Here is a 10,053-nt window from a genome sequence, read left to right on the forward strand (position 1 = left end):
GTGGCAGAAATAGTAAGTATATGGGTAAATAAAAAGCTCTTGTTTCTCTATTGTTAATGTCTTTACAAGATAGTTGACTAATTAAAGCAAAAACAGTAACGGTGTACTTTAGGGCCTTTAACACATGTAGAAATAAAGTTTATCACAACAATAGCATCAAGGATGGGAAAGGGAAGTAATAGTATACTATTATAAGAGTCATACATTATATGTGAAGAGATATATTATTTTTTTTTTAATTTTTTTTCAACGTTTTTTATTTATTTTTGGGACAGAGAGAGACAGAGCATGAACGGGGGAGGGGCAGAGAGAGGGAGACACAGAATCGGAAACAGGCTCCAGGCTCTGAGCCATCAGCCCAGAGCCCTTCGTGGGGCTCGAACTCACGGACCGAGATCATGACCTGGCTGAAGTCGGACGCTTAACCGACTGCGCCACCCAGGCGCCCCAAAGATATATTATTTTAAATTCAACTGTGATAAGTTAAAAATGCATGTTACAAGTCGTAGAATAATTTCTAAAAATATAAATGTGGTATAGATAGTAAGATAATAGTAGAGATGAAATTAAATTTGAAAACATGCTCAATCCAAAAGAAGGAAGAAAAGAATGGAGAAGAACAGACGGTACAATTAAAAAAGGAATAGAAAAATGATAAATTTAAAATCAGTCATATTGCCATTGACATTAAATGTAAGTGATCTAAACACTCTAATTAAAAGGCAGAGATTGTCAGGCTAGATAAAAAAAAAAACACTCAACTATACAGTACTAAGAAATTCCCTTAAAATACAAAGATACAGATGGTATAAAATAAAGGGAGGTATCAAAGCTATAATGCAAAACTACTCATGAGCTGGAATTTTTATATTCATATTAGAATGACTTTCACTGGCTCCATTAGCCAAGTGTCATGAAGGCTATTGCCTCAATCATTTTATTAGTGCGACTTGGCATACTCACCTGCCCCTATCCATACTGCAACTAGTCAGCCAGGCCTAGCCCCTAAACTTCTACAATGAATTTCCTATCCCCAGGTGGATTTCATTTTGAATCAGAACACATGCCACTGCTGGGTCATGTAAGGCCATTCTGCTTTGTCAGGGTCACACGCCTTCTTGGTTAAAAACAGAACCAATCCCACATTAAGTCAAACCCTTCATCTGTTCCCAAACCATTCTTTCTTCACTAACCCCAGTTATTGAGCTCTAGATCAAAATCCATGTGGCTTTATCCTGGGTAGCATCTAAGTGCTGCCATACTGTGTAGAAACAGGGTACAGAAGGAATTCTTTTCTGCTTCCACCCCCACAAAAACACATGTAAGACACATGGAAAGACAGAAGGGCTCCATCCTTTTCCCATGGCTGCTCAAATTCTCTTCCCAAGAAAACTGACATCAGCATTAATTTTTGGAGTGAACATTCTTTGAAACTAAGATATTTTTTTAAATTTTCTTTAACTTTATCTTTTATTTTTCTAAATTTACATCCAAATTAGTTAGCATATAGTGAAGCAATGATTTCAGGAGTAGATTCCTTAATGTCCCTTACCCATTTAGCCCATCCCCCCTCCCACAACCCCTCCAGCAACCCTCAGTTTGTTCTCCATATTTATGAGTCTCTTCTGTTTTGTTTGCCTCCCTGTTTTTATATTATTTCTGTTTCCCTTCCCTTGTGCCCACATTGGTGACCGTGATTTACTTATATCTGTATAGCATGTTGTATTTTTTTAATAGTTTCAGATACTTTATCTTTTATATAATCCAATAGAGACAGATTGCCAGGTTTTAAATGCAGGTTATAAACACATATAGTAGCTATGTAAATGAGATCTAGTCACTTCAACTCTTTAAGTTTCAGCTACTTGTGTTGTGGTAAGTGAGCGAACTTTCAATTAAAAGTAGGAAAATGAAATCTAAAGGTATTATACAAGGTGCCTAAAGTCACAAATAAAATAGATCACGGATTACAACTCCAAGATTTTCTGTGTATTTTGCCATTACTTCTCACCACCTCCATTGCTACTACTCTAGCATCATCTCTTGTCTAGTTTGTTAGGTAGCTGAGAAATGTATGGCTATGATCTCCACCTCCTGATATTCATGCCTTTGTACAATCTCTTCCCCCTAAGTCCCCCTCGACCTAATGACTTATATCTAACAATCTCTTACTAAAATAACTTATTTCTAATAATCTCTTCCCCATTAAGTCCCCCTGGGCTTAATGATTTATTTCTAACAAATATAATGTTTTAAAACTAATGGGATATTACTTTAGAGATTAAGTCTTAAAAGACTGTGACTTCCATTTCTTTCTCTCTCTCACTCGTTCATTCTTCTTGTTTGTTCTACTGGAGAGGATCATACTGCCAAAGAGGATGATCTCTGACCAATATCCAATGAGGAACCAAAGACCACAATCCAACAACCCACAAGGAACTGATTTCCTTGTGAGTAAACTTGGAAATGAATCCTCTCCAATCTAGCATTGAACTGGTCCTTGACTACATTCCTATGAGAGACCCAAAGCCAGAAGTTCCAACTTAGCCATGCTCAAACTCTGACAAACAAAAACTGTGAGATAATAAATGTTTGTTGTTTTAAGCTAACAAGTTTTGGGGTAACTTGTTACACAGTATAACTCAGGCACCTAAATTACTATAATAGCCTTATAATTGGTATCTTTACTTCTACTCTTGACTGTCCAGAGCACACTCAGACTTATCCTTTAAATAAGCTAATCAAATCATCCCCCCACCCCACTCAAAATGCTGCAATGGCTCTATTTTCTTGTTTAGAGTAAAGTCAAAGTCCTTACATAACATAAAAGATCCTACAATTCCCCTCTCTTCTGACCTTAAGTCCTATTACTCACTCACTTTCACCCAGACCCAGAGGCTTCTTAGCTGTTCCTCATACATGCTGGGTTTTCTCACACTGTGCTGGCCTTTGCAGTGGCTGTTGTCTTTCCCTAAAATGCTTCTCCCCCAGATATCCACACAACTAATTCCTTTGCTTCCTTCAATCATTTGATCAAACGTCACCTTCTCAATGGAGACCTAATCTGACCATCATACTATAAATTGCCATATATCTCCCACCCCCAATTCCCAATTTCTATTTCCCCATACTACCTTTTTTTTTATCTACTGCACTCATAATGTTATAACAGTGCATATTTTACTTATTTATTATATCTATTCTCTATTGAATCTTTCCTTTACAAAAATGCAGACTCCAAGAGGGAGGAGATACCTTTTTCTGTTTTGTTGCAAATAAGTAATGAACTATGTTGCTGTCAATAATAATCTAGAGAGCATTTATCCCTATACAAAGGTCATCATAACCCTCTTTTAGCATGTAAAAAAAGTTAACATAGACTCAAGTCGGATACATCACTCTTTATAATTACTCTTTGTATAACATCACAGTTTTCATTATATTTGAAGAGTTAATGAGATTTTACAATGCCCAAGTCTATAGAGTCTATGGTGAGATAAATTATCCCTGCTGTAACTACCTCTCCAAGGTGCCTTTATCACTGCACCAGAACTTTAGGTTAAAAGGATAAATACAGCTTAAAAACCAAAAACACTGATTTAACTACAAGCCTGATTGACATTTCCTTATTAGATGTATGAAGCAAAATAAAAGCTCACAAAGGAGAATATGTGATAACATATAAGGGCATTTGGCTGCCAAATGAGTTTTATGTTATTACATACCTCCCTAGTGTGTGAAAGTATGGAAAAGACCTAAGGCATCCTTTATATTTATATTCATCAGAAATTTGATTATTAAGCACAAAGCAAATTTCTTTGTTCAGTTTTTATAAGCTTATATCACGCCTTGGTCCTAAAGTCAATATCCCTGGTAACAAAAGAAGGATTCAGCTTGTCAGGTACCCACAAATAAAGGTCTCTTTTATTCTCCTTGGTTTCTTCTTAGTTGAAAGTCCTTCTGTGGTAAGCAACCTGACTCCTAAGGCAACCTTTGTGTCCAAGTAGGAGTGCTATATGTTACCCCCAAGTATGCGAAGTGTAATGATCCCCTACTGTGTGTGTTAATAGGCTGCAAAGCTTAACAGTCCCAAATGAAATGAAGAAACAACTTTGTGTTTTGATGCTTGAAACCTAGATGCCATGTAGCTATACCTCTACCTCCTTTTTTCCCACTTAGGTGCACAAGCCTGCACACATACACATACACACACACACACACACACACACACACACACAGCCTAAAGTAATGTTCTTTACTACCACTAGACTCACAATTTAACAGCTGTGTAACAGTAACAGAGAACAAAGGAAATTGAATGTTTTATACCAGACTATTTTTAAGGCTGATGAACATGTTTTCTGGGTTCAGCCACAGTAATCAAACACACACACACACACACACACACACACACACACACACACACATTCATACATCTCTAAGCATGTTTAATTTGACAAAAGAAATTGAAGGCTTGTCCCCAGAGAGAGCTTTTTATGAAGGACATTAAAGGAATACAGCATGAGTCAATGGAGCCCACACATTTCTTGGGCTAAACAACTCTGTGGGCCCTGTGATGAGATCCAGGACACTGAGCTGGGGACATATTGTCCCTGTGAAAGCTGCTGACTCAGAGGCACGTCAGAGGAATGGGTTACCTGGATGTGTGGGCAAATCTGCTCTGAGAAGCTTGTCCCAGAGCTGATCGCTTTGAATCTAGATCAGCCCCTGCCCCCAGCAACCCACGCATTGGTGAGGAAAGGGCGGACAGAAGATGGAAGAGAAAGCACAGGCATGAGGAATGGGAACAACCTCCGCATTATATTTGAGAACAACAAATCATACCTGACTGCTTGGGAAGAAACCAGTCCCATTAACTTCCCTCAGCCTTGTCTCATTCTTTGATGGCTGCTCCCAGCAAAGGAGACAGGAAAATCACACTTCAGGCTGAACATTCTTCTATTCAAAAAACATCTATTGAGAGCCTAGTATGTGCTGGGACAGGGAGCACAGCAGGAAACAAGGCAGTCAAACTTCCTGTCCCTGTAAAGTAGTAGGTGCAAATGCTGAAGCCACTCAGCCTGGGTTTGAATCATGGCCCTCCCATATATCAATGGTATGAGTTTTGGGAGATTTGCTTAATTTTTCTAAGCTTCAGTTTTCTCATTTACAAAATGAGGATTGAACTATTACTTATCTCCAGGGCTATTGTGAGGGGCAAGAAATATAAATGTCAAATGCTTTAGAACATTATCAGGCACAGTCAGTAAATGTAAGCTATTGTCAACTATTATTGTCACAATAATCATTGTGCTAGGTGCTAGGTATACAGAAGGAAACAAAACACCTGGTCCCTGCCGTTATGAATTTTGTATTTTACTGGAGGTGACGGACAATGGGCAATAATCAAGTAAGTAGATAATAGGTCAGATAATAGCAAGTATTATGTATGAAAAATAAAAATAAGAAGTGATCAAATGAAATGAACATACACTGAGAATAAAAGGGAAACATAATTAACACAAAGCACTTTCTCTTCTCTAACACATGAGACCACCAACCTCAAAAAACAGCAGAATCACCCCCACTCTGGTTTCTTTTTTCATACAGAAGAAAACAACACTCTTAGAAGGTATCTCTACTAAATCCTAGAGGCTTCTAAGAGGTCAGAGTATTTCTTGTATTTATTTTCCTTTTTAAGATGACTATTTTTGTGCCATTCAGCATCTCCAACTGTAAATCTACTTGGTATCCTAGCAATTTCAAGCACTCCAGTCTAAAAAGTACTACACAGAACATAGAGTCAGGCACATTATTTTTCTTTTGACTTTATTCACGATAAAAGGTTTGAAAGCAGTGGGATCAATGAATGTCATTTATACTACATAGCCACACGCCCTTGAAAATATACAAGACCATATGCTGCTCTGACTTTGCAAAAAAACAGCACACAAAGTAGATTCAAGTTGACAAGGAAAACCAAGATCCATAGTACATCTCATTGCTCTATCAATATAATCCCCAAAGAGTATCTTTAAGTGGTTTCTAAAATTATATTAATTATTAAATAGAAGCCTCAAGGGCAAGGAGAACCTACCAGTCATAGTTTTATTTACCCTCAGCACCTGCTGTTTGCTCTGGGTTTATTTAAACTCATAATCATGTCTCCTGCAAATGGAAGATTTGAGTTGCTTTGCGGTCACATGTGGAAAATGTTATATATCCACATCAAATGTGGTTGTGGTCTCCCTTAGTAGAAACCGATGTCATCTCCCTAGAATTAAACCATGTTGACCCTATGGGCATATGACGTTTAACTCAACAGGGAGTCCTCAAAAAAAAAAAAATCCGCAAGGAGGGAAGGGTTACTTAGACCTTTAAGAGCACTTTGTAATCATTGCTCATCACAAACAAACAAACACTTAAAGAGCAAAAGAACAAAACATATTGATTTATAATATTATTTTCGTTCCAAAAATTGTTTTGCTTTATCCATGCAAGAAGAGTAGGAGAAATCCACAACACCTGTTAACAATTGAGAATTTCCAAAAGCAACCAGAAAACAAGTAACAAATGGCAATAAATACATATATATCAATAACTACTTTGAATTTAAATGGACTAAGTGTTCCAATCAAGACATAGGGTAATAGAGTGGATTAAAAAAAATAAAAATAAGACTCATCTATAGGCTGCCTACAAGAGACTTGTTTTAGATCTAAACACACCTGTAGATTGAAAGTGAGGGAATGGAGAAACATTTATCATGGAAATGAATGTCAAAAGAAAGCCAGGGTAGCAATACTTATTACAGACAAACTAGACTTTAAAACAAAAATTATAACAAGAAACAAAAAAGGACACCATATATTATTAAAGAGGACAATCCAGCAAGAAGATATAACAATTATATAAATTTAGGCACCCAACATGAGAGCACCCAAACACATAAGAGTTAATAACAAACATAAAGCAAATAATCAATAGTAATACAATAATAGTAGGGGACTTTAACACCCCACTTACATCCATGGACAGATCATCCAAACATAAAATCAACAAGGAAACAAAGGCTTTGAGTGACCACTGGACCAGATGGATTTAACAGATATATTCAAAACATTCCACACTAAGATAGCAGAATACACATTATATTCAAGGGCACATGGAACATTCTCCAGAACAGATCACATATTAATCCACAAAATAAGTCTCAAGAAAGTAAAAAAGATTGAAATCAAACCATGCATCTTTTCTGATCACAACCCTATGAAATTAGAAATCAATCACAAGAGAAAATCTGGAAAGACCACAAATACACGGAAGTTAAATAACATACTACTAAACAATGAATGGATCAACCAAGAAATCAAAGAAGGAATCAAAAATTACACAAATGAGAAGGAAAACACAATAGTCTAAAACCTTTGGGATACATCAAAAGCAGTTCTAAGAGGAAAGTTGATAGCAATAGAGGCCTATCTCAAGAAACAAGAAAAATGTAAAATAAACAACCTAACCTTATATCTAAAGGAGCTAAAAAAAAAAAAAGAGGAAAAGACAAAATACCAAAACCAACAGAAGAAAGGAAATAGTAAAGAGCATAAATAAATGATATAGCAACAAAAAACACACAGTAAAACAGATCAATGAAACCAGGAGCTGATTCTTTGAAAAGATCAACAAAATTGATACAGCTCTAGCTATACACACCAAAAAGAGAGAGCGAAAACCCAAATTAAATCACAAATGAGAGAGAAGAAATAATAACACCACAGAAATACAAATATTTAAGAGAATATTATGAAAAAACATATGCCAACAAATTAGATAACCTACAAGAAGTGGGAAAATTCCTAGAAACATATAAATTCCCAAAACTGAAGCAGGAAGAAATAGAAAATTTGAACAGACAGGTTACCAGCAATGAAATTGAGTCAGTAATCAAAAACTCCCAACAAACAAAAGTCCAGGATGATACAGTTTCACAGGTGAATTCTACCAAACACATAAAAAAGAATTAATACCAATTCTTCTCAAAATATTTGAAAAAAATAGAAGGGGAAGGAAAACTTCCAAAATTCATTCTATGAGGCCAGTATCACCCTGATACCAAAACCAGATAAGTCACCACAAAAAAAGAGAGAACTATAGGCCAATATGTCTGATGAACGTACACGCAAAAATTTTCAACAAAATACTAGCAAACCCAATCCAACAATACATGAAAAATAATCATTCAGTACAATCAAGTGGGATTTATTCCTGGGATGCAGAGGTGACCCATATTTGCAAATCAACCAACATGATACATCACATCAATAAGAAAAAAGATAAAAGCCATATAATAATATTTTAGGAGCAGAAAAAGCATTTGACAAAGTACATCATTGATGATAAAAAAAACCCACAAGAAAGTAGATCTAGAGGGAACAAACCTCAACATAATAAAGGCCTTACATGAAAAATTCACAGCTAACATAACACTCAATAGTGAAAAACTGAGAGCTTTTCCCCTAAGGTCAGGAACAGGACGAGGGTGTCTACTTTCACCACTTTTATTCAACCTAGTACTGGAAGTCTGAGCCAGTGAATTCAGACAACAAAAAGAAATAAAAGGCATCCAAATTGGGAAGGAAGAATAAACTTTCACTATTTGCAGACGACACAATACTATACATAGAAAACCCTCAAGACCCCAGCAAAAAACTTCTAGAATTGATAAGTTCAGTAAGGTCACAGGATACAAAATCAATGTACAGAAAGCTGTTGCATATCTATACACCAATAATGAAGCAACAGAAAGAGATATTTAAGAAAAAAATTCCATTTACAATTGCACAAAAATATAAGGAATAAATGTAACCAAAGACATGAAATCCTACAAGAGAACACAGAAAATAACTTCTTTTCAAAAAATTTTTTAACATTTATTTATTACCGAGAGACAGAGAGAGACAGATCATTAGCAGGGGAGAGGCAGAGAGAGAGGGAGACACAATCCAAAGCAGGCTCCAGGCTCTGAGCTGTCAGCACAGAGCCTAATGCAGGGCTCAAACCCACAAACAGAGAGATCATGACCTGAGCCGAAGTTGGACACTCAACCGACTGAGCCACCCAGGTGCCCCAATAACTTCTTTTACATCAGCCATACCAACTTCTTTCTAGATATATGTCCTGAGGCAAGTGAAATAAAAGCAAAAATAAACTATTGGGACTGCATCAAAATTAAAAGCTTCTGCACAGTGAAGGAAATAATCAACAAAACTAAAAGGCAACCTATGGAACGAGAGAAGATATTTGCAAGTGACATCTATCTGATATATTTAGTATCCAAAATATATAAAGAACTTACACAATTCAACAGCCAAAAAGCTCATAATCCAAATTAAAAATGGGCAGAAGACATGAATAGACATTTTTTTAAAGAAGACGTCCAGATGGCCAACAGGCACATGAAAAGATTCTCAACCTCATCCATTATCAGGGAAATGCAAATCAAAACCACAATGAGGTGTTATCTCACACCTATCAGAATGGTTGAATTCAACAACACAAGAAATAACAAGTGTTGGCAAGGATGTGAGAAAAAGGAACCCTCTTGTAGTGTTGGTGATAATACAAAGTGGTGCAGCCACTGTAGAAAACAGCATGCAGGTTCCTCAGAAAGTTAAAAATAAAACTACCCTATGATCCATAATCACACTAGTGGGTATTTACTCAAAAAATACAAAAACACTAATTCAAAGGGATACATGTACCCCTGTGTTTATTGCAACATTATTTGCAACAGTCAAATTATGGAAGCAGCCCAAGTCTCCATCAATAAATGAATGGATAAAGATTTGGTATATATACACAATGGTGTATTATTCAGCCATTAAAAGAAATGAAATCTTGCCATTAGCAACAACATGGATGGAACTAAAGAGTATAATGCTAAGCAAAACAAGTCAGTCAGAGAAAATTAGTATCATGATTTCACTCGTGAGGAATTTAAGAAACAAAACAAACAAGCAAAGGAAAAGAAAAGAGAGACAGACCAAGAAACAG

The sequence above is a fragment of the Prionailurus viverrinus genome, chromosome A2, assembly GCF_022837055.1.
Source record: "Prionailurus viverrinus isolate Anna chromosome A2, UM_Priviv_1.0, whole genome shotgun sequence".
Taxonomy (NCBI): Eukaryota; Metazoa; Chordata; class Mammalia; order Carnivora; family Felidae; genus Prionailurus; species Prionailurus viverrinus.